Raw genomic sequence first — 24,172 nt, forward strand, 5'->3', positions numbered from 1 at the left:
GACAAATAAGTCTATATTATTCTTAATGTAACTCTAAAAAACACTATTCTGGGTCAGGGTGTTTCAAAGATAGCAGAATTTTCTACTGATTGTGGCATACCGTATACAGTATGAATGATAATTATCTATGTCTATTTCACTGCATTGGAGTGCTAACTGAAGAAAAAGAACAGTCTGAATAGACGTTTAATTTCTTTTTTAGGTTTATTAATTCAACCTTTAAACACTAACCATTACCTTCTGGGAGCTGTCATGCAATTCTGGTACATTAGCTGGGGTCAAGCATTCAATAAAATATCTATTCTTATATAGGTTCTATAGCCCTCTCCATTCTCACATATACATACTCTAGAAAAACAATAATAATGGGAAGGTGGATCCCCTTTAAAGAGGAAACAGGCAGGGAGACAGGTTGCCCTCCCCCAAGACATAATCCTTTGTTTCTTTCATGCCCACCCCAGACCCACCAGTAGTTTCTTACTTCAGGGTGGTGAGCTGTGCTTTTGTATAACTTGCTTTTGCCTTCAAGATTTCTTCATCAATTAAGTAAAAACTGCAGTTACAGATTCAGACAAGGCAAAGACAAATGCGAATCAGTGCTGAGTTAGTGGTGTATTTTGTATGTAGGCCAGCATTGGAAGAGAGCTCTAAATTGGCACATCCTGTAGGTGTACATTATTCTACTGACGAAGCAGACGGGCCCAGAGCAAGAGCAGCAGTCTCAGTGATCTGAAAATACCTGCCTTTCATTTCCGCCTGTTTGCTTTTCAAAAAGCAAAGCTCCCTGTTATCCTTTCAAAGGCAGCACACACACCTTTCACTATTCTTCTGTCTACACAAAGTTTACAGTGAAGGAGCAGTATAATAATGACATTTTGGTTGCATCTATGCAGCAGCCTTGCTTTATTCAGTTGTTCTGTTTCAGTTCTTCCAGTAAGATAAGAGGGGCTAGAAAAGAAAACCTTGCCGCATAATTCAAAGCCTTAAGAAAAATCAAAACCATTCTATCACCATCGCAAAAGCTGTTGTGAAACAATGTTTTCTTTAATGTCTGCTGTATAATATGATTTGAGTGTTTCTCTGTCAATGACAGATAGTCACTAGGGGGTTTATCATAGCCTTGGGCTTTGTTTCTCTGTGGAAAGGTGGATTGTACTATTTCTGCTCTGGTTCAGTTGCTGTTTTAAGTGGTTGTCTCAATTAGCTTAGCTTTCACAGCTAAACTGAATCTTTGGGTTTTTGAAAAAGCCATTCTATTATTGATCATAAGTTGTTTGGCATTTTATTTTCTTTATTTTACCAAGAGAAAAAAATATATGTTAACATCTGTCGACTGTTTACCATTTTTGATGCCATTCAACTTTTTACTGCTGTCTAGGCATAATAAGATGAGCTTGTTATGCATTTTATTGTTACAACATTTGTTACGAGTTAAAGTGGAAGAAGCCCAGTGTTTTTTTATTTCTTTTTTAAAACTGACAACAACTTGAATCACTTGAAAAGAACACACTTCAGTTCTACTGTGAATATTTAGGCCATTTTACAGATAGCTACATACCAGTAAAATAATACTAAAAGACTGTCTTTTTTCATTGATTTATGTTTCTCAGTCAATTAAGAAGCAATGTAATGAAAGCTGACTTTGAGAGGTAGGAAGGAACCGGTTCACCCTACAAAAACCCAGACATACAAAGGGATAATATGCAAATTCCACACAGACAGACCCTGAGGATTGGAACTGAATTGTGGCCTTTAGAGCTGTGAGGGTAACATATGAACACATTTGTTAAAATGACATATGTACTATATTACATATTGTAACGCGACAGGGTCTGTGAGGATGGAAACAGGAACTTTTAATTAGGAACCCAGCGCTTTATTTGTCGGACGTGTGTCCGGCACAGCAACAACAACAAAGGAAGTAGAAACCTAAGAAAGTAGGATACAACACTCTAGGGTCATTTGGGGTACAGGTACATAGGTATAGGGTGGTACAGTAAGTGGGTTCATGACAGCAAAGATAATATAGCATGAGACAACAAAAGCCAGGAGAGAGGAGGAGGCAGCAGCAGGTGAGAGACAGAGTGGCCAGAGTGGTGCGAGGTCAAGAGAGATGAGGAGAGGAGTTAAACGAAACCTACTGTACAAATGAGTAGAGAGAACTAGAAGAAAATAAGTCTGTCGTTGAGAGAAGGGGGAAGGTGTGAACCAAGTTTCAGGACAATTTTAGTTTCTGATGTCTTTCTGCTATCAGAGTTAAAAATCCTACTTTGAGAACACAGACGGAGAGATCAGTGTGATCATGGCCGTTAGAGGTGAAATGAGAAACTGGGTTTGAAGAAATCTTTAATCTTCACAGTCCTAACATGTTCTCTGAAGCGGTCTCCGAGTCTCCTTCCTCTTTCCTCAATGTAGATGGCTGGGCATTTACTGCAAGAGAAATAGTAAATAAGGTTGCTGGAGGTACAGGATGTCACCTGAGTGATCAGGAATCATCCTGAGGTGCCTTGAATGAGCGTGGTTTTAGATGTGTACTTGCAGGAGATACATTGAGCTCTGTTGCAGGGGAAAGTACCCGGTGTGGATGGTTGTTGAGGGCAGTCAAGGGAGTTGTGAACAAGAAAGTTACGCAGATTAGGTGGTCGGCGATATGAGATGATAGTGCAGTCCACAACGGAGGCAGCCCCAATGGAGGGATCATCTTGTAGGATAGGATAGTTGTCGTTAACGGTCCTTGGGATAGAGAGTGTGTTAGGATGGTAGGGAAGCAACAGAGGAATGCAGATGTTAGGCCGGGGGTTCCTGATCAAGTTGATGGTCAGAGGGCTGTTTTTGGCTCAGGAGAGGGCTCTGTCAATAACACGGGTGGGGTATCCTCTGTTGATGAAAAAAGAGTGCATTTTGAGTGTTTGATTCTGGAAATGAATGTCGTCGCGGCAGAGTCCTTATAGCCGAAGAAACTGTGAAAAAGGGAGAGAGATTTTAGTGTGTTTGGGGTGAAATGAGCTTTACAGAAGATAGCTGTGTGAATCTTTGGGTTTATAATAGACAGGAGTAGAGAGTCGGGGAAGATTGATGGATAAGTATATGTCTAGAAACGGAAGAATAGCGGAGGATATGTAAACTGTATATTTGAGGGACGAGTGGTTGTTGAAGAAGTGATGCAGAAAGTGCTCTAGCTGGTCATTAGGGAATGTGGTGGCACCCACAGTCATCAATGTATCGCTTCTAGAGGTCCGGGGCAAAGCCAGTTAGGAAGCGAAGAAGCATGTTTCTATCCAGGCGACAAAAATACTGGCATAGCTGGTCCCCATTCTGGTGCCCATGGCGACTCCACTAACTTGCTGGTAGAAATTCACACAAAATATGTAGAAGTATACTATTCACTTTTAGGAGTATTGTTATAACTATTGTCATTAATAAGTATCTTAAATGATTTATAAATATAAAGGGTAAAACCCAGGTTTTGTCAACATTTCCAATTCTCAGGGATTTCAAAGCAGGTATTTGTTGACATCCTAGATTTAGTTATCAAAACAATCGTAACATTTACCTTAGTTAATTAAGTTCTGGGTAAATGATGAAGTGTCAATCAACAATCCAGGAGAGTGTAAAACAGGCAGACAGAAGGAGGAGAAAGAGACAGGAGGAATGACAAGGGACAGAAAGGCAAAAGGTAAGAGCTATTTGTCCTGATCATTCATAAAGTTCAGATACGAGCTAAGTACAGTAGTTGAACTTTGTTAAGAGAAATTGCTATTCTGTTATTTTTAGACACTTGTGTTTCTTATATAGAGAATTTTTCAGTTATGGCCTCTACTGATTAGTAGGCATATTTTTAGAATAGGGAGATAGGTTTCCCATTCATTTTGTAGAATCAAGGTTTACAGAAAGAAAGATTTAACCATAGGTTATATTTTGTTTGGTTTAGAAAGCAATTTTCTCTCTTATTTTGCCCTTTGTAGGTATTATATGAGTTTGAATTCGTTATATTACCCAAGGTCTGTACTCTATGTAGCAGCTGAATAAAGATGGTCTCAATGAGTAAAGATGGATCATTTACTACAATCTCTGACACTATTAAGCTTCTCCTGAAGTGACTGTAGATGATGATTTGTTGATAATTTTCTCTTTGCAAGATAGCCCAAAGATACTGGGTATTATCTATGTTTTCTTCCACTCTAATTCAACATTATGATAAGGCTTGCTTGGTGATAACATCACAATTAAGAAAGACCCTTTTGAGGCACTGTGGGGATACCATTTGTCCCTGCAGGTAAGGGACATGAAAGTTCATTCACAATAAAAACTGCTTTAGAATATTATAATTTATATTATATACAGTAGCAGAATCAGTATTATAAGCCCAGCACTGAGATCTTCCTGTGCAAGCAGCAGCCTACAATTTAACAAGTTGGAAAGTGGGAATTTGGACAAAAACTGTTTGGAAGCATAAAAATATGGTTGAATCTGGTTCTTTTTCAAATCAGTTTGTATAATGTAATGGATATACTGTACAGTACAAAACAGTTTGTATAACTGTTAAAAAACAGAATAAAATGTTTTCTTCATAATTTGTCCAGAATTCAGTCCTATATATTTTTTAAGAATGAAAACTCTTCCTCCAAGTTATAATACAAGTCTGAAACACCAGAAACCAAGTTTTGGAACCATGATGAAAGAAGTAACTGGGAAAAAATACATGAAAATCAAAAGAAACAAAAAGAAATTAACGAAAATGGAAGAATTCCCCACTCCATCTTGGTTTGAAGCCAAAAAAGTTGCTTTACTTATTTCTCTTGGAGATTACACTATATCTAAAGAGGTGAGGCTCTGTTTGATTTGAAATTTCAAATAAAATGTATGGTTAGAGGAATACTAATGTACAGTGACAAAGTATATGTGTATGATTTGTTATATATAAATAAAGGTCATAAACATTCCTGATACAAGCAAGGAATGTTTAAGGTTATGGTATGTACAGATGCAGCCATTCAAAGTGCGCGGTACAGACACCGCAGTACAGATACCGCAGGTATGATGACACGCGATACCGCGGTGCGTGATTGGTTGACCGACAGGGGCACTCGTGGTCCGTTGGTCTGTCGTAGAAAGACTTACTGTACTGTAAACGTCTTTATTTTTTAATCGCGTAACATAAACATATTACCGTATGCAAACTGTACTGTATACAGTATGTATATATATATTTGATGTCTTAACTGTGCCCGTTTAATTGAATTAAAAAAAAATTATTTAACACGAACATTAAGCTGTTTACATCGTCCGCCTGAGAACAGTCACCCGTTGCTACCCAACGCAGAATGGTGATTGGCTGACACTATCTGACACCCCTCTGATTGGAGAAAAAAGACGTGCTGGCGTGCTATACACACTACCAGGAAGAGGATTTCTTTCTATTCAAAACGTGTATTTTAAAAGTTTAAGAAGTAAAAACCTTACAGCGTACACAGATTTCTAAACTGATCAGGATCGTTATCTTTGTCTTATGCATAATAATGTTCACCGCTCTGTCCAGCAAATTAATAATAAACTTTATTTTATATAGCGTTTTAAACGAATAAGTAATTAGATTGCTCATAAACCTAATCACTTGCTTTTTCTTTTTATTTAGGCTCAGATTACAACTATAGATCGAATTATTAATAACCATAATAACAACCAACCAACAAAAACAACCATATAAACATAATGGTGGTGCTGGACCTTCCAGTTTTATTTATTTATTTTTTAATCGCGTAACATAAACATATTACCGTATGCAAACTGTACTGTATACAATATGTACATGTATATTTAATGTCTTAACTGTGCCCGTTTAAGTATTGAATATTCATATCTAATTTTACCACTGAAGGGAAATCTTAACATAAACATACAGTATATGGCTGGTCTCGGTACTTTAAAGAAAAAAATACACACCGGTATTCCATTTCTCCCTAAACATTGTAAGCTTCGAAGTCTTTAACTAACGTGATACCGGAGTCAACAAGCATACTTTTAGAATTTGATTAAAAGGGAATATAATATGGAATCGCGTATCTCAAGAAATTAATAACAATATAATTATATTCATGTTGCAAAAGAACTGCAACGGACATAAAAACTCCCTTGCATGGTTTCATTACGACCAGAATCGGTCTTGAGATATTTTTAACTTGATTTACAGTATTTGAGAGGTATGTCTTAACACCAATACTACAGTGCTTAAGTACTGCTCACGTATATGTTTCTAGGTTTATATTATGCATTTCATACGGTCAAATTACTTTTGAGCAATAAGAAGCGAGAAACGGTATGCGTTTTACTTTCGTTTTGTGCTGGGACCCGTGGATTGATTAGAGATATCAAGTACATACAAGTCATTTTTTAAATGTTGTAGTTCGTCTTGAAAAAATGTTACGAGTACATCATCTATCAACAATTACACAGGTTCTGTTTCCATATTGCGGATTTTGGTTACGTAATATTATTTTCTAGATTTCACGTTGTGAATATGATGGGATGTCTGATGGGATGTTTCTAAAAATCCACCCTCTGTAAAACGTCTTCTCTAGTTGTCCTGCATATGTATTCGCTAATGAAGCTGTGTGTTCTGAGCCTAGATCTCTACATTTCTGTATGAACCAGCTTAGAGGGCTAAAGACAGCTTGTGTTTAAATTGAGTGTAAGGCAATTTATGCTTCTAAAGTCATGGTCAGCATTTATCTTTGTACTGTGTTGTAAACTTGTTCTGTGCCAAGTCACATTATTTTATAGCGTTTTTAAAGCGTTATCAAATACGGTGTTACTGTAGTTTACTGAGTCCCATGTCACATGGTCTGTGATTGAAACCTGTAAAACCGGTTTAATTCGTCACAGCCAGCACTCTTCAGGTGTGAGGGTCTTCTGCTCAGAATGAAACGCTAAAATGTTTGTGTATATTCTAATGGTAGTGGGGGCGGGGTGTGTGGGAACAGGTTTGGTTGAAACATTTTCTCTGAAAGCATTTTCTTCTTGTAACCGATCTTGTTACAGCATGTTACAGTTTACTATTATTAACCATATTAATTTTAAGTGCTTAATGTAAAATCTTGTAAAAATATATTTTCATTGTTCAAATATACATTAAGTCTGACTATCATATAATAAGTTAAATACAAAACTAAAGAAAAAATAGGGTTAAATATAATTCAAAATATTTTGCTAACAATGTTAACTGTTTATGAATAATAAAATGTATTAACTAAGGAGTAGGATGGCACAGTTGTTAGTATGTTTTTTGTTTTTTTTTAACCCAATCTCCGGGAAACCATTAGTACGATGGTGAATCGGAGATTCTCAACCCTTGCTGCGTACGACTGGAAAAGAATTCGTGATCGGATCAACGAAATGCTTCGTAGGAGGAGGCAGTCTTTTCCTCTTGTCTAACAGTCTGTCCACAAACAAAACATTCCTGTTAGACAAGAGGAATTGAAAAAAAAACAATGTTGTCAATGAAAACCGGTGTGTGTGTCTCTCCCTGCTGGATGTCCCTCTCACAAACTGCTGAATGAATAAAATAATTTTATTGAAAACGAGTTTGCGATTGTCTGGTCTTTAAATTCTGTAGATACGCGATTCCATATTATATTCCCTTTTAATCAAATTCTAAAAGTATGCTTGTTGACTCCGGTATCGCGTTAGTTAAAGACTTCGATGCTTAAAATGTTTAGGGAGAAATGGAATACTGGTGTGTATGTTTTCTTTAAAGTACCGAGACCAGCCATATACTGTATGTTTAAGTTCCAAAATTAATATCGTTTATGGGCTTCACACGCGTTGCAGTATGCTCAGGCACTAAGTAAAAGGAGATGCTTCGTATTGCTTGACTAATTTTAAAAACTAAGTTATAAATATAAAAATTGCAGGCGCTGCTCTGGTGCGTCGGCTCCTACACAGTGCCTGTCTGCCGTAAGCGTTACAATATACATACAGTACCCAACACTGCTTGTACCCATCTGTCATGTAAATAAAACACCTTGAATTGAATTGAATTGAGGGGAGAAGGGGGGGATACTAAAGCCAATACTGGCTCAATGGGCTTTGACGTGCTAATGCGTTGGTTTAACGGTCCGGGTGTGGCAGGCTTCCAATGTCAACTCGACTCGATTAGAAGACAATGAACATATTTTAGCCCTAAATGAATTAATAGCAAACATGGTTTACATAAAATACATTTTTCCAAGAAAGTTTATAATAATACGATCTATAGTTGAAATCTGAGCCTACTTTAAAAATAAAGGAAAAGCATTTTCAGAGAGCAATCACGCTGTGTTTATGTAGAAAAAGTGATTAGGTTTATGAGCAATCTAATTACCTATTCGCTTAAAATGCTATATAAAATAAAGTTTATTTAGAGATGAATGATCAGTGTCGCAGTTTAAATAATGTGAGTCAGGAAACTAACACAGCGCCACCGGATTTAATAACGCAATAAAAACGCTATAAAATAATGTGACACAGTACAGCACAGTACAACAATACTGACCATGACTTTAGAAGCATAAATTACCTTACACTCAATTTAAACACAAGCTGTCTTTCTGTATGAACCTCTAAGCTGGTTCATACAGAAAATGTAGAAATGCATTAGCCTGATCATGATTAAAAAACACATAATTAAACACGTGTTTGCGATTTAAATCAGAACACGATTTAAATCAATATAAATGTTTATATTGTAACGCATACTGTCCCGCCTCCATTTCTCTATAAAAATTTACTGTTGCACACACACACACAATAGAAGCAGGAACCACTGTCAGAAGGGAAGATATATTCAAAATATCGCAAATATCGATCATGTTGCGATATTTTGAAATATAAAAGTCAATTGATTGTCCATAATATCACTTACCTATTTTTTCGAAGAAATGTTTGTTAAAATAAAAGTCCAGCACCAGCTGGATTCGAACACACAACCTGCCAGTTGGAAGTCACGCACCTAGACCAGTAGGCTACAAGACAGCTCGCATGTTCAGGTAGGCGAAACAGCCTTACACAGTCCTGCCGCAGTACACGGATATAATCATACCGTTATTAAATTCTTTAGATACGCGATTCCATATTATATTCCCTTTTAATCAAATTCTAAAAGTATGCTTGTTGACTCCGGTATCACGTTAGTTAAAGACTTCGAAGCTTACAATGTTTAGGGAGAAATGGAATACCGGTGTGTATTTTTCCTTGTGATATTTTAAGCTCTAGTTGAATGATAGGTGTCGCATTTTAAATCATTTTCGTAGCTAGAAATTATGAAACGCCCTGTTAAAAGCAAGGAAGTTTTTATGCCCCGTTGAAGTAAAACAAAATGCCTGACAAAGTATGGCTTGGACAGATTCCAAGTGCTTGTACAAATGTGCTAAAGAAATTATACTTTGAGTATACAGCTTGTCCAAAGTCATCCATTATTAATACTATTAGTAATATCTTCAGTAAAGGCTTTGATGCATAAATATTTCTGATAAAGGTAGGTTGTGTACTTCTGTCCAACTGAGCAATCTTGCTTTCATAATATATACCAACATTTTAATGACTGATGATTAACATGCTGTAATACACAGTTCAAAATTAAAGGCTCAAATGCTGTACATGAGAGGTTAAGCTCCCCCTGGCGGTTTTACAAGGCGACGCCGGATAGTTAGTCACGTGACACACGTGAAATGCGTGATACCGCGTGATACTGTGACACGCCCACCGGGGTATGCCGCGAAATACCTCACCCATTTTGAATGGCTGCATCTGTATGTAATGTTAATCTGAAAATGTATAGAAGAATACATTACTTTATTATTCATTTAATTAGTGTATGGTGTCCCACTTCCCAACATGGGCATGTTTTTCACTTTTATCACCTTAGGTGACGAAGATAGGCATCATACCTAACATAAAACCAATTAATCAATTAAACAAAAACCAAATGAATCTGGTATGGCAATGACATTCATCTAGTCTCTCTTTGGGACATGCTACTGCTCATCAGTCAAATATTCCTATTTGGATGCTGCTTAAACTGATGACACTACAAAGATGTTAGTTCATAATATGCTCCTCTCACAGTCTGATTTATTGCCACTCTGGCTGAACAGAAACAACTTCAGTACTCACTTTAATCTTAGCTGTACTCCAAGGGAGGCTGATGGGCACATTGAAACCTCTTTAATACCCAGAGTTACTCTAGATAGTCAGACCAGAAACCCTAATCACACTTTCCATTACCCTCTGAATACAATCTTTCCCAGCTTCCCTTCAGCTGCATTGGATTGAAAAATGCAAGGAAAATGCAAGGAAATTGAGAACCAAGAAGATCAAGTCTGATCTTTGATATTTACAGTATATTGACCTCACTTAATATAATTCTGTAAACTGAGATGTATATATTAAAAATGTTTTAAGAGACAATTTTACATAGTGATACAATGCATTAATTAAAACTATTCTTTTTATGTTATTTTTACCTTGTAGTTTACATAGCAGTTGAATTGATAGTTTTAACAAAGCTGTGTGAACAGGAAGCCAATGGAGAGAGCTAAGTATAGGTGTTATGTGGTTGTACTTTCTACTCCTGGTAACAATTCTAGCTGCCATGTTCTGAATTCTCTGTAAAGTGTTGAAGGTGTGATAGGTGCTCCCTGATAGTAGGGTATTACAGTAATTTAATCTGCTGTATACAAAAGCGTGTATTAGTTTCTCTGTGTCTTGAGTGGAAAGAAAATACCTTAGTTTTGCAATGTTTCTCAACTGTAGGAAGCATGCCTTTGATACTGCATTAACATGAGAGTTAAATGAGAGCCTTGTGTCTAAGGTGATGCCTGTTATGTGCTGAATCTTTGAGGCAAAGTTTTAAACCCTTAGAGTTGAGTGCCGAGGTTATAGCAGTACTATTCGCACTGTTGCCTCCAAACAACAGAACCTCAGTTTTATCAGAGTTGAGTGACAAAACGTTTTCACACATCCCAGACTTTACTTCATTAATGCAATTAGCTAATGTGAAAATTGACAAGTTGTCGTTAAGTGTAAATAAATTGTATATCTGAGTGTCATCAGCATAGGAATGAAAGTTAATATTATGTTTTTGTATTATCCTACCTAGCGGCAACATGTACAGAGAGAACAATACTGGTCCGAGGACTGATTCCTGTGGTACCCCAAATTTGAGTGGTGGCAGTGACGAAGCAGTACAAATATTAGATGTTTGATCATACTGAAAACGGTTAGTTAAATAGGAGGTTAACTACTTAAGTTAGCTGGTACTGTTGAATCGGCCTTGATTTTTAGATTAGCTATTGTCCTAAATAGGCAGCGAGGGATATTTTTATTGCTTTCTATAAGTTAGTAGGCTGAACGAGCCTATATATACAGGTAGTGCTTTCTTATATTGTTGCAGGGTATCAGTCCATGCCTACCGGAAAACCGCCGCAAACCAGTGGACCTCCATTTGTGCTCTAGTTTGTGGCACTCCTGTTTAAGGGATCGTGTGTGATCATTTAACCATGGAGTGTGTCTAGTGGTTTTGACTACCTTAGTCTTCAATGGGGCTATTTAATTGAGGGCCTGTCTGACCACGGTATTATAGTTGTGTGTGATTTCATCAACATTAGTACCGGAGAAGAAGTTATTCATCATCATCATCATAATAATAATTATAATAATAATTGCTTACATTTATATAGCGCTTTTCTGGGCACTCCACTTAAAGCGCTTTACAGGTAATGGGGACTCCCCTTCACCACCACCAATGTGCAGCATCCACCTGGATGATGCGACGGCAGCCATAGTGCGCCAGAACGCTCACCACACATCAGCTATTAGTGGGGAGGAGAGCAGAGTAATGAAGCCAATTCATAGATGGGGATTATTAGGAGGCCATGATAGGTAAAGGCCAATGGGAAATTTGGCCAGGACGCCGGGGTTACACCCCTACTCTTTACGAGAAATGCCTGGGATTTTTAATGACCACAGAGAGTCAGGACCTCGGTTTTACGTCTCATCCGAAGGACGGCACCTGTTTACAGTATAGTGTCCCCGTCACTATACTGGGGCATTAGGACCCACACAGACCACAGGATGAGCGCTCTGCTGGCCCCACTAACACCTCTTCCAGCAGCAACCTTAGTTTTTCCCAGGAGGTCTCCCATCCAGATACTGACCAGGCTCACACCTGCTTAGCTTCAGTGGGTTGCCAGTTGTGAGTTGCAGGGTGATATGGCTGCTGGCATATGTTAATGTCATGTTAATAAATTTTAAAGAAGTACCCCTACTGATGTGTCGTGTCATAATAACTTCTCCTTGGTAACTACAGAGGGTAGTCGAATCTCAAAAGTAATTAAAAAGTGGTCAGAAAAAGAGTTATCCATGGGATGGAATAATATATGACAAATATCAGCTCTATGATTGATAATTAAGTCTAGTGTATGATTGTACACATGTGTTGGTCCTGTTATATGCTGACTACAACCTACGGAGTCAAGGAGGGACAAGAAGTTTTTACTGAAAGCATATGTATGTTAAAGTCGCCTAATATTTCAACTTTGTCTAAATTAATAACTTACTCAGAGATAAGTTCACCAAATTCAGCTAGAAACGATGCATTAGTCCTGGGGGTCTGTATACTAAAAGAATATACAGATGCAGCCATTCAAAGTGCGCGGTACAGACACGTACCGGAGGTAATTGGCTACGGCGTCGCGCATCGTGACGCGCGGTACCGCGGTACGTGATTGGTTGACCAACAGGGGCACTCGTGGTCCGTTGGTCGGACGTTTTAGCATTGAATATTCATATTGAATTTTATCACTGAAGAAAAATCTTAGTACCTGAGCATTAAAAGAATAGGAGCATACTGTAATGCGTGTGAAGGCCATAAATGATATTAATTTTGGAACATAAACATACAGTATATGGCTGGTCTCGGTACTTTAAATAAAAAAATACACACCAGTATTCTATTTCTCCCTAAACATTTTAAGCTTTGAAGTCTTTAAGTAATGTGATACTGTAGTCAACAAGCATACTTTTAGAATTTGATTAAAAGGGAATATAATATGGAATCGCGTATCTAAAGAAATTAATAACGATATAATTATATTCATGTACCGCAACACAAGAATAGTACACGCTGTACGTTGTCTGTTGATAATGTTTCTGTAGGGAGGAGGAGTGAGAGGCGGGGAGTCTGTCGTTAAGGGAAGGGAGAATGTGTGATCCTAGCTGCAGAATAATTTTAGTTTCGGTGGTCTTTCTGATGTATGAGTTCAGAAAACCGTCTTTGAGAACACAGACGGAGAGATTAGAAGATTAGATTTCTAATCTCTCCGTCTGTGTTCTCAAAGACAGACTACTGTTCTTTTAAATTTTCTCCATTCATTGGAAGTTTCATTTCACACCTCTCTGCACCAATTCTGACTTCACACCTCTTGATTGGCCTCTCTTTCTGTCCCCTGCTCCCGCCTCTCACTCCTCCTCCCTCCCAACCTTTGTTCTCCCGCTACTTTACCTTTGCCTACTGCCCTTTCTCTCTCACAACTGAAGAAGGCTCCACGGCCGAAACGTTGTGTTCTCTTTCTTCTTTTTTTCAGCATGGAATAAACCTATTACTTGTTCATCTATACTAAAAAGCTGTACACCACCTGCTTTAAAGATACATATTGTAATACTTTCGGGTTCGAATAGGACAGACACAAGAACTCAGACTTGCGGAGTTAAAGCAAGTTAAAGCCTTGATTTTATATATCACCTTTAAAAGTGGCATCTCAAAGCAAAGTAAATACCCAACACTGATTGTACCCATCTGTCATGCTAATAAAGCACCTTGAATTGAATTGAGAGAGAGAGAGAGGGGGAGGGCGAGGGCGAGCGAGCGAGCGAGAGAGCACAGCCAGGACAGACAGGCAAATAAGATACACTCCACAGACATTCACAACAGCGACATATCATAAAACGTTTGCAAATATAGTTAAATTATTAGCTGTTTTTCAGGAAGTTAAAAAAAAACACTTGAATTACTTATCCAGTCTCTCAAAATAAAGTTATTTTTCAAGCAATGCAACAAACGTCGGGCAATGTGTTTTTTTTTAATCCAACATTGACAGCCACATCTTAAATCTTGTCAGTCAGCTCTTTTTTCTCTATTTGAATTGTGGCGATTCAAACAACCTGGGATAACAAGTGGTCTCAAAGTCACCGAGCTCACAGAGCTTCAACAACAGATGACAATTCCCTTAGTCCTTCCTTAGTCTTCCTGAAATTGTCGGATTATGAGTGAATAAAAGCATCTTATTAAAAACACGTTTGCGTTTGTTTGGGAGCTATATTATGTATTTTTCATATGTAAGATATAATGATGTGTTCCCGCTTACACATCGCACGACTTTAAAAGCTAGAAAAACAGGTTTTGATTCATATTATCTGGCGAGCTTTGTTTTGTCCAAGGACAGCACAAAAAAAAACAGACAATACACAGGGGGGAGGGCAAGCGAGAGAGAGTTTTTTACCCTCTGTCAAAAAAAAAACAAATCACCCGGGGCAGAGACTCTGGGGGGATCATTGTGTGGTACAGAGCAGAGCTCAGTCAATCCAAACAAGTACAGTAGTAAAGAGAGAAAAGTCAACAATTGATTTAAGGACAATCTGTCAAAGTGCAATGAAATACAATATTGTTGTTGTTGTTGTTATTGTTGTTTTTATCCTGTAAAGCGTTTTGAGAAGCCACCTTTAAAGGCGATATATAAAAGCGTTGATTCTTATGGAATGTGTTTTCTTTCTTCTTTTTTTCAGCATGGAATAAACCTATTACTTGATTCTTATGGATGCCCGGTTCCGCCGGGGATTCAATTTTTTTTTAATCGCGTATCTAAGGAAATAGCAGTATAACCTTGTTCATGCACAAACAGTGGCATGTTATATTATTAATTTGGGTGTCTCCTCTTTTGAATTGCATTTTGAGTTTTTGACTTTTTTAAAATTGCAACCCATAAATAAAGCTGATACCGTTTAGACTTTTAATTATTTTAAACTGTATTACAGCAGCACAATGCACAAGGCAACGTAAATTGCAAAAATGCACTTGGAATCTGTCCAAGCCCTACTTTGTCAGGCATTTTCTTTTACTGCAACGGACATAAAAACTCCCTTGCTTTTAACAGAGCATTTCATAATTTCTAACTACGAAAATTATTTAAACTGCGACACTTATCATTCAACCAGAGCTCGAAATATCACAAGGATCCTTAAGAGCACAGCAAAGACTGTATTAAAAGAATCGCGTATCTAAAGAAATTAATAAGATATAATTATATTTGTGTACTGCGACAGGGCTGTGTAGGGCTGTTTCACCTCTCTCTTCATGTGACTCTATTCAAAAGCCATTTAGCAAAGAGGGGATGAGAAGAGTGACAAACTAGTATACTTTAGATCTTTTTTTCTGAACCGGGGAAAATCTGATCATGTTTCTCTATAACAATAATAAAAAACATTATTTTACATATCACCTTTAAAAGTGGCATCTCAAAGCAATACAGTAGAGCATTTCATAATTCCCAACTACGAAAATTATTTAAACTGCGACACTTATCATCCAACCAGAGCTCAAAATATCACAAGGATCCTCAAGAGCACAGCAAAGACTGTATTAAAAGTATACTAGTGACAAACTAGTATACTTTAGATCTTTTTTTCTGAACCGGGGAAAATCTGATCATGTTTCTCTATAACAATAATAAAAAACATTATTTTACATATCACCTTAAGGAGAGCACATACTCGGGTTAATTGCACAATGGACTGCGCAAAGAAATTTAAAATAGTCTTCTTTAGGTGTGAGGGCAGGAGTGGATCGCAGAAGGCATAATCAGCAAATTAGGAAAACAAAGAACAGGACAGGTGAGACGTGTATCCAGAGAGCGAGTGATCAGAAAAAGGAACAGCTGTTACGTCCAGGTTTTATGCTCTCTCTCTGCTGAATGAATAAAAGCATTTTATTAAAAACGTGTTTGCGTTTGTCTGGGCATTTACTTTGTAATCTGTGGTTTACATCTACTGTATTGCTTTGAGATGCCACTTTTAAAGGTGATATGTAAAATAAAGTTTTTTATTATTGTTATAGAGAAACATGATCAGATTTTCCCTGGTTCAGAAAAAAGACAATTAAAATCTGTAATATTTCCACTTGTATGTCATTGGAAAATACAAGAAGTTTCTGCTTTGTGTAAGGATGGTATCAAAAAGTAATCTAAGTGGTGAGAAAGCTGTGCTCCTCAAAGCGCTTTACAGGATAAAAACAATAACAACAATAGTGTTAGGCTGGGCAAACGATTTTTTTATACAAAGAAAATGTATATAATGAGATATAATGATGTGTTCTGGCTAAGACATACAACAAGACGAGTACAACCCCCCTCTCTGCGGGAGTGCTGGCTGTGACAAATTAAACCAGTTTCACAGGTATTTTCAAAGTAGAAGGGGGCAAGATTTCCAGCGAAAGACACCTCCCCCCTCCAAAAGTACAGTACTTACTAGTTAAGAAAGCTAGGCTCCTCAATGAAATCGCTTTAACATGCTAATGCATTGGTGTAACAGTCCGGGCGTGGCAAGCTTCTAATGTCAACTCGACTACGGCGAAAGGAACCCTTCTTTCATTGGAAGACAATGAACATATTCTAGCCCTAAATGAATTAATAGCAAACATGGTTTACATAAAATCCATTTTTCCAAGAAAGTTTAGCCTTTTTCACTAATGAAACCACTAAATAAAGACATAAATATAGAAATCTTAAGATTTTTAAAATACATGACTTTGCTAAAATTTATTTAAAAATAAAAACGATCACAAACGCCAGCGGAGAGATTTAACTCCACAAGTCTGAGTTCTTGTGTCCGTCCTATCCGAGCCCGAAAAGTATTACAATATGTATCTTTATAGCAGGTGGTGTACAGCTTTTTAGTATAGATTACACTTTTCTAAAATGTATTTAAAAAATAAAAACACTAAAAACACAATAAAATTACAATCTAATCTTTCCACGTTTGATCCCAAGATCCCAAGAAAAATAAATCTAAACGGGGAGAAAGCTATGCTGAAAGTTTATTAAGATACTTAGAAGATAAAGATATCAATTTATGTAGCATTTGTCTGATTGTGAATAAAAAAACACATATATTTAAACACGCGTTTGCAATTTAAATCAAAACATGATTTACATCAATCTAAATGTTTATATTGTAACGCATAGGTGACTATTCATTGTTATTAAAATTCGATCATGTTGTGATATTTAGAAAATATAAATATAAATATAAATATTTAGAAATATAAAAGTCAATTAATTGTCCATAATATTGCTATTCTATTTTTTCAAAGAAATGTCGCAGTACACGAATATAATCATACCGTTATTAATTTCTTTAGATACGTGATTCCATATTGTATTAGCAGAAAAGCTTAAAACTACCACTTTTTTACACGCTATTTCACGTTAGTTAAAGACTTCGATGCTTAAAATGTTTAGGGAGAAATGGAATACCAGTGTGTATTTTTTCTTTAAAGTACCGATTCCTGGAATCTGACTGGTTGACACCCTTCTGAAGTGGTTCCATAATATCTGGTATACGGAAAAGAAAGCGTTGATAAAAAAGCCTGGATTCTCATGTGTCTGATACAAGTATCTTTTAATACAGTCTTTGCTGTGCTCTTGAGGATCCTTGTGATATTTTGAGCTCTGGTTGAATGATAAGTGTCGCAGTTTAAATAATTTTCGTAGTTAGAAATTATGAAACGCTCTGACTATTTTAAATTTCTTTGCGCAGTCCATTGTGCAATTAACCCTTGTATGTGCTGTCCTTAAGGTGATATCACATAAAGGTGATATGTAAAATAATGTTTTTTATTATTGTTATAGAGAAACATGATCAGATTTTCCCCGGTTCAGAAAAAAAGATCTAAAGTATACTAGTTTGTCACTCTTCTCATCCCCTCTTTGCTAAATGGCTTTTGAATAGAGTCACATGAAGAGAGAGGTGAAACAGCCCTACACAGCCCTGTCGCAGTACACAAATATAATTATATCTTATTATGCTCTTAAGGATCCTTGTGATATTTCAAGCTCTGGTTGAATGATAAGTGTCGCAGTTTAAATAATTTTCGTAGTTAGAAATTATGAAATGCTCTGTTAAAAGCAAGGGAGTTTTTATGTCCGTTGCAGTAAAAGAAAATGCCTGACAAAGTAGGGCTTGGACAGATTCCAAGTGCTTGTACAAATGTGCTAAAGAAATTATACTTTGAGTTTACAGCTTGTCCAAAGTCATTATTAATACTATTAGTAATATCTTCGGTAAAGGCTTTGATGCATAAATATTTCTGATAAAGGTAGGTTGTGTACTTTTGTCCAACTGAGCAATCTTGCTTTCATAAAATATACCAACTTTTTAATGACTGATGATTAACATGCTGTAATACACAGTTTGAATTTAAAAGCTCAAATGCTGTACATGAGAGGTTAAGCTTTATTGGCTCCTCCTGGTGGTTTTACAAGGTGATGCCGGATACTTTCCGGCATGACGTCAAATGACGCGATGATACTGTGTGACACTGCGACACGCCCACCGGGGTATACCGCGAAATACCCCACCCATTTTAAATGGCTGCATCTGTATGTGGATGATTTGGATTCTATTTTAAGAAGTATTGCCTCAAATGTGTGTAAGTCATTTATAGTTTTTAATTCAATAGAATTAAAGTCAGTAGATTACTTGTTTTTAGTACCAATGGTTTTGTTAAAATTCTTTTCCATGGGTCTCTGGATGACATTGCAAAATGACAGGCTAGGCAACTTTACATAAAGACAGCCTAAAGTAATCATTCCGTCTACATTGTTACTATAAGTGGAGAACACATGATGCATTGGACAGTGTGTCCAACAGATGGCTTACTGAACTAAGACCTTAAAAATTGAAAAGGTGTTGAACTACAAACCATTTTAATTGATATCCGTGACTTTTTGTTCTATATTGTATATTTTAAAATTTAGTTTATAGTTTTATGTAGTAAATTACATCTGGAATAATGCAATAATTTTGATATCTGATTTTCAAGTAGGGTAATGTACTGTATACTGTACAATATACAGTAGTGCTATGTGTTAGGAGAACTTTTCTCAAGATTTTCTACATCTTTTTTCATTGGGTTTCCTCACATCTCTTTGTATATATATATAGATTTTGTCTGGAGGCTTCGCATTTGGAACTTTTCATGGAGGTTTCTTGGCAACTGCTTACAGTTTTTTTTTGCTTTGTGTTATTGTGCTGGTAAAAGCAAATCTCATTTTTTGCATGCTTGCTGTATTACATAGGTATTACACTGAATAAATGGGTCATAATTTCCCTAATGTATCCCCTTGGATGGGGGGTGGGTGTTGGAGGATAGGGCATCAAATAAATGTGTATATATATAATATTTTCAATAATTATATATTATTTTTAATAAGTATAAATTATATTTTATTGATTTTAGCAGCATTACAATATTTACCCTAATAAACAGTAATATATTACAATAGTATATAGGATATTTTATCTTGACAAGCATGAAATTTGTTGTTGAAACCATAAACTTTATTGTAGCGTTAAAAACCGATTTGTTTTACATTGGGAGCTTTCAGACACATAAAAGGTTCAGCTAGTCTGATCATGATAACAGAATAATAAAAAAGTACAAGAGCTGCATCAACCAGTATAATAATCCATCCATCCATCCATTTTCTAAGCACTTCATCCCATTCATGGTTGCAGTGGAGCCGGAGCCTATCCCGTCAAGCAAAGGGTGCATAATGTTACACCCTTTGCAGTAAATTGCAGTATATTACAGACTATGGGTGAGTTACTGTATTCATCTTTCTAGTATTAAAACTCAGTAGCATTTCTAACTAAACATTAGAGTTCAAATAACAAAAACTGGACAGTTTACTTCTCAGCTTATAAACATTCAGATTATTGTCTCCTTCTGTTTATGCAAAACATATATACTGTAATTAACAAGTTTCAGAGTTTACTTTTTAAAAAAAACTGAATTTCTGCAGTAAAATGTTCTGAACCAATTTTTATTGTTTTCTTATTCTGTTTTTTTTTTATTAAAAGTGGGTTTATGGTTTTATTCAGGAAACTGCTTCTGTATCTGCAATGAAAAACACAATAAAACAGAAAGCAGTGCAATGCCCACAAAAATATTACTCTTCTCTTCCACTCTCCTAAGCAACACACTCTTGTTTTCATAATTCTGCCTGAAAAAGGAGATGATGTATTGCCTATGGAAATGTTTTTAGTCTAAAGTACCGATGCACATATGAAACTTTTGAAGGTTTCAGAAAGCAAGGACACATACTGTATACCAAGTTGGAAATTAGTTTCCATATGATGGCTGTTCAATAGGCTTACACAAACTGTAAAGTGTCTTTATACAGAAATTACAATAGGAATTTAACCTTTTTTTAAAATAAAATTCTCTGAAACTGATCCTGAGTTACATACAGTACATAAGACAAAAGTGTATGAAAAATAATAGCAACCAAAACACATTAAATTCAGTTTTTAATGAATATTTACTGTAGTTCTTCTGTGTGCTTTTAATGTTAGATACTGTATATACTGTAGTACTATTCATCTTTAATAAATTGTTAGCATATTTTATTAATAATAAAATTGCATGAAATTGTATCTGTGTAATTACCAAGTAAATAATAAATTTAAAAAACTCATATAGCTCTTTTCTGGAAGCTCCACTGAAAGCAATGTGTAGCACCCACATGGATGATGTGACGGCAGCACACAGAGGAGAACAGAGAAATGAAGCCACTTCATAGATGGGGGTTATTTGGTGGGCCATGATTGGTAAAGGCCAGGGGGAAATTTATCCAAAACACCGGTGTAACACCCCTACTCTTTTTGAGAAATGCTCTGGGATTTTGAATCACCATAGAGAGTCAGGACCTCGGTTTTACATCTCATCCAGAGGATGGTGCCTTTTTACAATATAGTGTCCTTATCACTATACTGGGCCATTAGGATTTATACAGACCAGAAAGTGAGCACTCCATGCTGATAGCCACTAACACCTTTCAGCAGCAGCCTTAGTTTTTCCCAGGAGGTTTCTTATCCAGGTACTATCCACACTCCTACCTGCTTATCTTCACTAGATTTGCAGTTGTGAGTTGCAGGGTGATATAGCTGCTGGGTAAAATACTGTTTTAGTTTGGTATTGATGAAGGTGTTTAAATGTGTCTGATCTGATGTGCAGAGATAAGCCTTACATACCTGGCAAAGTGAATCAGTACATGGGAATAATGTTTCATCTTTAAATTCAGTTTTCAACAAATGTTGCAACAAATTTTAAAATAAACCACTCTCCATCCTGGCAATGAGTACTCTAAATGAATATACTGTATAAACATAAAGAATGTTTACATAATCCACATGCAAAATGACAGATGAAACCTCCTTTCTTGTAATAAGAATGTTTCTTCAAAAGCAATCGTGAGTCATTCTAGATTCCTTACTTTACAATTTGATATCATACTATTCCTTGCAACTTTTTTCCCTATTGTTTTAGGAATTAGGTTGTATAAAAATAATAAAGAAAGCCATTTTCTTATTCAAAAAGTACAAAGAAGCCAACAAGGCTAATCCCATGGCACAATGGAATGAGCCACAGGAAGAGTTTAAAGAATAACATTTTATCACTTGCTCCCATGTCTCTGTTTTGCATTCAAAATGCAGACAGGGACGTTAGAGTAAAAAAAGAAGACGATTAATTAATGTAAGTTTGGTCCAGAAGGTAGAATTCTGTTTTCCACACATTAATAACTCTTCAGAATAAATTACCAGCTGAGACTGGAGTCACAGTCAGTAAAATGTTAGGCCTTTTGGTAAGTTTTATTTAGTTCCATTCATTTTTGCATCCTCGGTTTTCAGGATGTCTTCTATTATTTCTGCAGGCTTTTCCCTAAGAAAAGAACTATCAAAATCACAAATTAAAATGGAACAGAAATATAAATCATTGCTGTAGAATTAAACAATTTACTTTTGCTATGGGACAGTGCTATGAAGGTAAATTTAAGACTTGACTTTGAAATATTGGAACAATATAAAATATTGGGAGGATTTCATAATAACTTGTAGAGACAGTCCATTAATCATTTTTACAATATTCTATAGATTTTATGACTGAGTGTTTGAACTACGACATAATTACAGTATCCCAGTGAAAACACAGTCAAATGTTGTCTTGTGAAAAATCTGCTCTATGTTTTCTTACTCTACTAATTTTACTCTGTTAATTTTAGTCTGCTTCATTCTAAATAAAAGTTCTTTATAATAGGAACTTATATGTTACTTATAAGAGCAATACATTATATTATAACCTGTGTCTTAGAAATATTAAAAAAAAATTCAAACAGCTTCCACAAAATGGATAGCAAATTTTGTTTGAGGACAAAAAGTCCTTTTGAATGCATGCAGATGCCAATATTTCACAGCACCATTTAATAAATAATAGCACAAGCACTGCAGTTTTTTTTTTCCTTTTGTGACTTTCATTCCTCAGCCATAATTTCCAATATGTTGTCATTATATCTACTGTAATATTTTATCAGCAGCTACTGTATATTCTCTGGTATATCACAAGGAAAGAACATGATGTGTGAGTTATATGAGTTTCAGCAAATAGTGATCAAGTTCAATTAAATGAATGCAGAGAGATGTACTGTATCTTTGTTATTTCATATTTATTAAACCTAGAGTATGGAGAAATAATAAACATTTGTATATTTTTGTTTAGATCTCCTTATAAGTGATTTTGGATTTACTATGGTTCTTATTTTATATTATTTAACAAAATATATACTATATTTTTATTTTAAGAAATGGTCTATATGAAATGCAGACAGTGCATATTGAGTGACACCTAGTCTCTCTATAGTGATACTAATTAAAGTATTATTAAGGATTTACTGCAGTTCATTGAGGTCTGCAAAACTGTCAGCTGCTTTGTACAGTATGTCTGTTCTCAAAATGTACCACTGAAGGAGCTTCTAACGTAAATAGATTGAGTGTTAGTTAGCCTAGGTTTTCTTCGTTATTGGTGCAACAGCTACTCCTGGGACCTGCTGTAGGTGTCTCCAGGCTTGTTCCTGCATTCGGCAGAAATCTGCTGCTTTCAGAACATGAGCTAGTATATAGAGGAACATGTCCACAGGTTCTTATTCTTCCCATGAAGTACAGGAATCATAGCTGAATAACAAATTAACATGAACAATCAATGATTCCAAATTGTTTGAGCATTATTAAAAAATAACTTGTGATTCAATTTTAAGAACATGTTTATGGGTTCACTGTTATATTTTTCTTTGCCCTTGTTGTTTGAAACAAGTTGACTATCCCTTAATGAATTTGCCAGTACATATCAATGAGAAAGCACAGGAATATAGGGATCACACACATACAGTGGGTCAATGGGGTAAATGCTGTTGAATAGCATGAAAAATTATGATTTCTAGTGTTTTCATTTATGAAACCATTTGTGAAGGTTTATAACCTCTGTATGTATCTCCAGGGTGCTTTTCAGATACATAAAACAGCGGTTATTATTAGTGTCAGGGTTCAGGTAGACACTTGTGTCAAAGGTGGTTAGAGGTTAGAGAGTATAGTGTTACTTTATAAACTTCAGGGGCCTAGAGTGAACGATTCATGCATCCTTAATTTTAAGGCACCTTAACCCTTTTTCTCAACAGAAGTTAACATGTTCACAACCTCTTTGTTTTTTTCAGAGTGCACATTTTTCTATCATAAAGTGTCAATGAAGTCTACTGGTCTGAAACCCAATTACGCACAGCTTTAGAAGCGATACAAAAAACTTTTTGGATTGGGATACAATTCATGTAATTTTTACATATCTTTATTTATTGTATCACATTCAATTTTTAGTCTGAATCAGAAGTAACAATATTGAGTCACTGTCCTTTCACAGGCAGAGAAATTCTAACCATTTCTAAATGGAAATAATATCTCATTGTTGCATCTTCTAGTCAGTAAATTATTTTTTCTTATTAATTGTCTTGTATTGCATTTTAATTATGACAAATTCACA

General features: G+C 36.0%; 1 protein-coding gene across 3 annotated transcripts in view; it reads left to right on the forward strand.

Moving 5' to 3' along the window:
• The window catches only part of lingo1a (leucine rich repeat and Ig domain containing 1a), a 516,838-nt gene that overhangs the window by 255,858 nt on the left and 236,808 nt on the right, over nucleotides 1-24,172 (forward strand). The window lies entirely within an intron of this gene.

This window comes from Lepisosteus platostomus, chromosome 7 (assembly GCF_059453375.1).
Source record: "Lepisosteus platostomus isolate fLepPlt1 chromosome 7, fLepPlt1.hap1, whole genome shotgun sequence".
Taxonomy (NCBI): domain Eukaryota; kingdom Metazoa; phylum Chordata; class Actinopteri; order Semionotiformes; family Lepisosteidae; genus Lepisosteus; species Lepisosteus platostomus.